At 45.3% G+C, this 7,524-nt stretch overlaps 1 pseudogene; it reads left to right on the top strand.

Annotated features, from left to right (window-relative positions):
* LOC123097152 (uncharacterized) overlaps positions 1-4,693 on the top strand; it is an 11,520-nt pseudogene extending 6,827 nt beyond the window's left edge.
* The last annotated feature ends 2,831 nt before the right edge of the window (positions 4,694-7,524 follow it).

Consider the following 7,524-nt stretch of genomic DNA (forward strand, 5'->3'; position numbering starts at 1 on the left):
ATCAACACTACCTAGTGATTGTACTAATCAGTGTTGCCTTATTTGATTGCAGACCTTCTACAAGGTTTCAGAGGGAGAGCAGGGGCCGCGTGTATGGTTGTCGAAAACGAGTGCAAGCGCCTACTTCAGAACTTAAGGCACGAGGCTCGGGTGCAGGCCGTTCGAGACTACTACGCCTCGAAGGGTATTAGGAGGGGCAAGCAGAAGTGTCGCGGCAAGTTTCTGAGTAAGGAGAAGTACATGTAGGTAATTACCCATTCTTAAGGCCTTGAACTTAGTTTTCTTGATTTGATTCATAGGCGTAGCGCTGAAATTTCTCTTGACTCACTTAGGTGCCCCCGAGATGGTGTAAGGATAAGTTGGAATGTTGGGAGGCATTGGTGGATGCGTGGTGCTCTGCCCAATGGAAAGTCGAACACCAAAGGGCCAAGGATAAGCGCGACCAAATGGAAGGTGTGCCACACCATCAAGGGAGCTCCAACCTGTTTGAGTACGGGGATAACTGGGTATGTGGTTTGCTACATGATTCATGCAATTCATTCTTCATGCTAGCATTTATCCCTTCCAAAATGACTTAATTAATATGCTTTGTTAGTTAAAAAATGGCATAACTACCTTGGATAGTTCATTTATGACATATTTAGCTCTAAAATGACATAATAACCTTAGATAGCTCTATAAAATGACTTAATCTGCTATAGTTAGCTCTAAAATGACATAATAACCTTGGATAGCTCAATAATGACATAATTAGTATAATTTGGTCAAAAATGGCATAATAATCTTGGTTACCTCGAAAATGACCTAAACCTAGCTTATTTTCCTCGAAAATGACATAATAACCTTTCTTAGCTCCAAAATGACCTATTTACATAGCAATATCATTCTTCATGCTAGCTTGAGCCCTTAACTAATATTTTGTTCCTCTCTCTCAGGCGCACCACCACAAGAAGCCTGTGCCAGCTCTGTTCGACCTCTATGGCATGGCCCAAGCCCTAAACCCTAAACCCACCACAAGAAGGCCAAGCCATTCACTGAGTCTGACCTAGATGATCTAGAGAGCTTCACGAACAAGACCTCCCACCACAAGCTTGTGAAGTACAGACACGAGGGGTAGGCGAGGAAAGGGGAGGACTTCAACCCGAGCCAGGATCCTTTTGATACAGAGCTGGTGATGATATCTGGTGGCAGGAGGTCCCATGGCTCTCTAGCCATTGGTGATGGACTGATACGTTCTACTAAGACTCTCCCGCAGATCAAGAAGCGCCTGAGTAGCTCTGATCCTGAGATAATGCCTCATGCATGGCCCGCGGAGATCGCCATGGTGGTTAGTTATACGGAATCTCTCACCTTTCCTCCATTACATTGTGTGTGCGACCGTCGATGATTACAATGCTAACGAGGAGTGGTGTGTTGCAGGCTATTGTTGAGAAAGAGAGATTGAAGACGAAGGAGCTTGTGGAGGAGGCAAAAAGGGAGGCACAAAGGGAGGCGGAGGAGATGGAGAGGTAGATGGAGGAGAGGACGGCTAAGTTGTTGGAGGAGGAGAGGAACCAGAACGACATCGCTAACCGGGCCCTATACGAGCTCATCGTGGTACGTTTCTCGTGCATATTAGCCCAATCATGCACGTAATGTTCGCATTACTATCTAATATGACTGACTCGTGAGAACCAAATGTGTAGAGCTTGTGCGAGAAAAACGGTCAGGCCCCTCCGCCGATGCCCCAGATTGCTCCGGCGACCACGGTGAGTTTGATTTGAATGGTCGTTGCTTACTACTATTCACATTTCAGTTTGCGAACTTGCTAACGAGACATTATGGGAAATGATCTTTGGTGCAGCATGGCTCCCGACAAGCATTGACCACTCCTTCTGCCAATGCCGGAACCCCGACCGGTCCTTCACCTCCGTCTGGCACTGGCGTAGCCCCGACCATTCCTACACCTCCGTGATAACGGTATTTTTCTTCTTAATTAGTGTGTTTAGTCCATTTATGACATAATTTAGCCTATTTAGTCCACAAATGACATAATAAGATGAAGAAAATCAAGGAAGAGGAAGGAAAGAAGGAATAGGAAGAAGAAGAAGAAGAAGGAGGAGGAGGAGGACGAGAAGAAGACTAGAAGAAGAAGAAGGACGAGAAGAAGACTAGAAGAAGAAGAAGGACGAGAAGAAGACTAGTCTTCTTCTCGTCCTCCTCCTCCTTCTTCTTCTTCTTCTTCTTCTTCTTCTTCTTCTTCTAGTTTTCTATGCTCAGTTAGGTCAAAAATGGCATAATTAGCTAGGTAAGCTCAAAAATGGCATTTTTCTTCTTATTTAGCCTATTTAGTCCTTCTTCTTCTTCTTCTTCTTCTTCTCCAAAATGAAGTAAGCTCTAAGTTATATCTCATAATATGCTTAGTTAGGTCAAAAATGGCATAATTAGCTAGGTAAGCTAAAAAATGGCATTTTTCTTCTTATTTAGCCTATTTAGTCCATTTATGACATAATTTAGCCTATTTAGTCCACAAATGACATAATAAGATGAAGAAAATCCAGGAAGAGGAAGAAAAGAAGGAATAGGAAGAAAAGAAGAAGAAGAAGAAGAAGAAGAAGACTTCTTTTTCTTCTTCTTCTTCTTCTTCTTCTAGTTTTCTTCTTCTTCTTCTTCTCCAAAATGAAGTAAGCTCTAAGTTATATCTCATAATATGCTTAGTTAGGTCAAAAATGGCATAATTAGCTAGGTAAGCTAAAAAATGGCATTTTTCTTCTTATTTAGCCTATTTAGTCCATTTATGACATAATTTAGCCTATTTAGTCCACAAATGACATAATAAGATGAAGAAAATCCAGGAAGAGGAAGAAAAGAAGGAATAGGAAGAAAAGAAGAAGAAGAAAAAGAAGAAGAAGAAAAGAAGAAAAAGAAGTTCTTCTTCTAGTCTTCTTCTTCTTCTTCTTCTTCTAGTTTTCTTCTTTTCTCCAAAATGAAGTTAGCTCTAAGTTATATCAAAAATGGCATAATATGCTTAGTTCACTCAAAAATGGCACAATTAGCTAGGTTAGCTCCATTTTACCTAAGTATGCTTACTTCTTCTTCTTCTTCATCATCTTCTTCTTCATTTTCTTCTTCTTCTTTTGATTCTAGTCTTCTTCTTCTAACTTTCTTGTTTCCCATTTTGCAGATTTAATTCACTATATGGAAGCTTGCATGGATGGAGTGCTTGTTTCCCTTTTCTTTTCTTTTTTTCGTTTGTATCGATGAAAAATGTGGAACTTGTTATATGGATGCATGGAACAATGTGTTGGATGCACATTGTGATGTTACTATAATATGTATGGATGGAACTCTGTTTCTTATTATGTATGTATGTTGTCATGGATGGAGCTATGTGCTGTATACATCATATGTCTGCTGTGCATGTGAAAAAAAATATGTATATCTGTGTGTGGATTCCTGTGAAATTAAATGGATTCAAATAAAAACAGGGGATATGTAGCCTCTTTGCCGTCTGCTAGCTGACGGCAGACGGCGAAGAGGACACGTGGCAGCTACCTGTAAAACCTAGGAACACTGGCTGCCTATTTGGTCACTTTGTCGTCTGCCACTGGACGGCAAAGATTCAAATCACTTTGGCGTCTGCTAGCGGACGGCATAGCTGGCCACGTGACAACTTCCCAGCACTGCCTAGCTGAGCACGGCAAAGAGCGTCGTTAACCTCCTAACGGCTCCCACGCCACCGCACTGTCGTCCGTTGTCTTTGCCGTCTGCTGGCCTAGGATGGCGGACGGCAAAATCCTTTGCCGTCCGCTTACTGGAAGCGGACGACAAAGAAGGCCTTTGCGGGCACGTGTTCAGATGAATAGTTTGCCGTCTGCTGGCGGACGGCAAAGAAGTTTGCCGTCCGTGATCCATGCCTTTGCCGTTCGCCATGGCGGACGGCAAAGAAGCTGATTCTAGTAGTGACAAGGGGCAACAGACAAGTTTACAAGAAGATTTGTGAGGGGGAAAAGGGAATTAAATTACAAGGAATGCATTTCTAAGAGAGGTGAAACAACATAGAAGCCCAATCTCGCACAAGGGCTTGTTTGGCAAGGCCCTGACATTTACGCTCTCCTGTAAATCTGTGAATTTGGTTGATGCTAAAAATCTGTATCGCATCACTATTTAGTGCAGCATTGCCTGTTGATTGTATATATGGTGGACACATGACTGTCTAGTGCAGCATTGCCTGTTAATTGTGTCTTAAAACGGCTTTATTAAATCTTACTCTCATGCTCGATAAGGTCACCATCCATGCTGAGTTTTACCACCGCGGTCGCTAGCTATGGATTGTTCCTATGGGGAATATGCCTAGAGTAATTTGTTGCTAGTTCTTAATTTCTTATCCAAATGATGCTTCTTGAAACCGAAATTTAATGTCTAAATGTCGTCGATGACCATGTCGTCTTGCGTCAAGACAGAAAATCTAGCCATGCTTCAGTGTGACCTTATCGAGCATGAGAGTAAGATTTACCACAATCAGCCATGCTTCACTGACTCCCCTGTGAATGCCACAATCAGCCAGGGTCCACGGATCTTGCAGGCATTTACCACCGTGGTGTGGACCGACACGCAAGACTCCGATAGCTTCCGGCTCGTCTGCATCTTACTCCTCACAGCAGCGACCGAGCATTGGGCCAGCGACGGTGCACGAGGAAGAAACACAGGGTGACCGGCGGTAGGAGAATTATCGAACCTTTGTTTTTGGAGGCAAGACATGCCAGGCTAGTGGCAAGTCAGTAAGCGGCCCAGCTGGCCAACGGCCCATATGAAGATGGAAATGCAGTAGGCCATCAGTTCATAAGGCCTCCACGACATTCACTGGCCAAATTTGTGCGAGGAAGAAATTGTGGGTGAGGGGCAGGGTGAACTCGTCCGCCGCCGCCCTCGCCGTGGCGGCAGGGCTAGCTGCAGCTCAACTGCCTCAAGAGCCGAGTCGACGCTCCCATTTCCCTTTCGACAGGTTGCTTTCGATTTCTCTCCCTTCTTTCCGATTCATTTAAATCCCATTAGCTGAACAAGTGGCTTGCGGTTGCGGATTAAAATTGAGGATTGCTGGATGATTTCAATCAAATTACAAGTTAGGGTTTTAAGGCAGCAGACTAGCTGGTACCAGCTCAACTGCTTTAACCGGAGATCCAACTCCTTTCAACAGTTTTATTTCAATGTCAACTCAATAAGTGATTTATAGATTGATTCTGAGGAAGCTTGGTTGATTTTTCTCAGGTTGACGTTTAAGGTTTCAGTTATGGTTTTGTGGTCGTTCTCTCCTAGTGTGGTTCATCCAATTTCGTCAAGTTAAGTTAATCTGCTAATTTTCGTTGGCCCCGCAAGAAAAATACCTGCTCTGTCTGCAGGGTGGTAATGGTAGTTCAAATGATGGTCATACAATTTAGTAGGTTTGTAAACCGTTCGTGATAAAAATTCAGTGGCTTCTCTTCTTTATAAATCAGAATGTGCAGTTCACCTACAATTTTGTATGCTGCCATATGAACTGTTCACCATTGAGAGTTAGCAAATGGCTTTCCGGCTCTCGAAAGTTGCGTATCCGAGGACTGGATGAGCAGCAAAGAACGGCCCTCTGGCGATAGGATAGGCGACGCGCTCGAAGCACCGCCGCTGGCCGCTCCGGCCATGGCGGCCACCCCAACGCAGGGGCGGAGCCAGGATTTGGCCATGGCGACGCCCCTGGTTGCGGATTGCTCGGGCCAGGCCGAGACATCTCCGTAGCCAGCAAGGAGGCTCTTCTTGCAGTACGCGGCGGCGCCGCACCCCCCTGCCCTTCCCTTCTCGCAACTACTGCTCCATTACCAGTTTATCCGTAGTCCAGTCAGCAGGGCGCGCCGCTTGCATGGCTCCCCATTTGTTCCCCTAGTCTATTGTATCTCTTTTTCTGTGTTTCTTTTCCTTGCTTTGGTCTGTGCTATGACCCACACTACTGTTCCCGCCGGGTCTATTAGACTAGCCACAGTGGGAGTAATTTTAGCAGTAACTTCAAGTCCAACTCAGCAAATTTGTCTACGTGGCAATGAGTTAATGAAGAGAGATAGTTCTAGTAACTTAGCTAGTTACTGTAACATCACACATATCAAAGCAAGATGAGTCTATAGCATAATAAATGAAGTATTGCATGTTACCACGCATATGTTACTTCCCACTATAGAGGTACTAACATAGTAACATGCCCCATTGTGGCTAGTCTCATGTATGTGCTCTCGTATCTCGCGCATTCCTCCCCCGTTGCTTTTTGGGTTTTCAATGAGTAGAGAGCTTTCGATTATCACACGGAACGTGCGAGGGCTGGGCAGACATAAAAAATGCACTGATGTGAAATCGACTCTGTCTTCGGCCCCTTGCTCGGTTCTCTGTATTCAAGAATCCAAGCTCCAGGACATTTCTCATTTCAAGGCTATCTCATTTCTTCCAACTAACCTTCGCAACCTCCATCTCATTCCCTCCACTGGCGCTTCAGGAGGGATTGTCACTGCCTGGGATGACGGCATTTTTGAATGCTCTAAAGTCGTAAAAGGAGATTACGCTCTAACTTGTTGGTTTGAGTCACGTGCCGACGACTTGGCCTTTGCCGTCACCAACGTCTATGGCCCATGCGACTCTGCCTCTAAACCCATCTTCTTGCAATACTTCGTTGATTTGATGCCTGATATCTCCTGCCCTTGGGCAATCATCGGCGACTACAATATTACCCTCCGGCCGTCGGATAAATCTTCAAACCATTTCAACATGACCGAGGCCAATCTCTTCTCCTCTACCATTAACACTCTTCAACTCCAGGACCTCCCTCTCCTTGATAGACGTTTTACCTGGTCGAATCAGCAACAAGTGCAATCCTAGTGCGGTTAGACCGTGCTCTCGCCAACGTTGCGTGGGCTACAAAATTCCCCGACACCTCCCTCTCATCGGTCACTAGAACCACCTCCGACCACGTCCCCATCCGTCTAGCAGCCGCTACAAGTATCCCCCGATCTATGGTTTTCCGTCTCGATCGCTCCCTGCTTAACAACACAGAATTCAAGGAGAAGGTTATTGCAAACTGGGCCCTCGCCATGCGCACCTTGGCTCCGCTGGAGTTCTCTCCTTAAAGCTTAAACGCGCCAGAAATATGGCTAAGCAGTGGATGACTCCTGTCGATCCCCTAAGACCCTGGCTCTCAACTGTCACGCTACCATAAACCTTCTGGACAAACTTGAGGAGGCTAGACCCCTCTCCCAGCTTGAAACTCACCTTCGAACCATCGTCAAAACCACTCTACACCGTCATAATGCCGCCATTGCCGCCTACTGGAGGCAACGTGCGAAAATCAAGGACTGTTTTTGGTGATGAGAACTCGGCCTATTTGCATATGTGCGCTTCGGTTCGCCACCGGAAGAATCAAATCAAATCCCTCTCAGACAATGGCCTAACTTTCACAGCCCACCGCGACAAGGAAATCATTCTTCTTCATTTTTTCAAGGGTCTGATGGGGGTCAGCTCCACCGTCAACAC

The sequence above is a fragment of the Triticum aestivum genome, chromosome 4D (genome assembly GCF_018294505.1).
Source record: "Triticum aestivum cultivar Chinese Spring chromosome 4D, IWGSC CS RefSeq v2.1, whole genome shotgun sequence".
NCBI lineage: Eukaryota > Viridiplantae > Streptophyta > Magnoliopsida > Poales > Poaceae > Triticum > Triticum aestivum.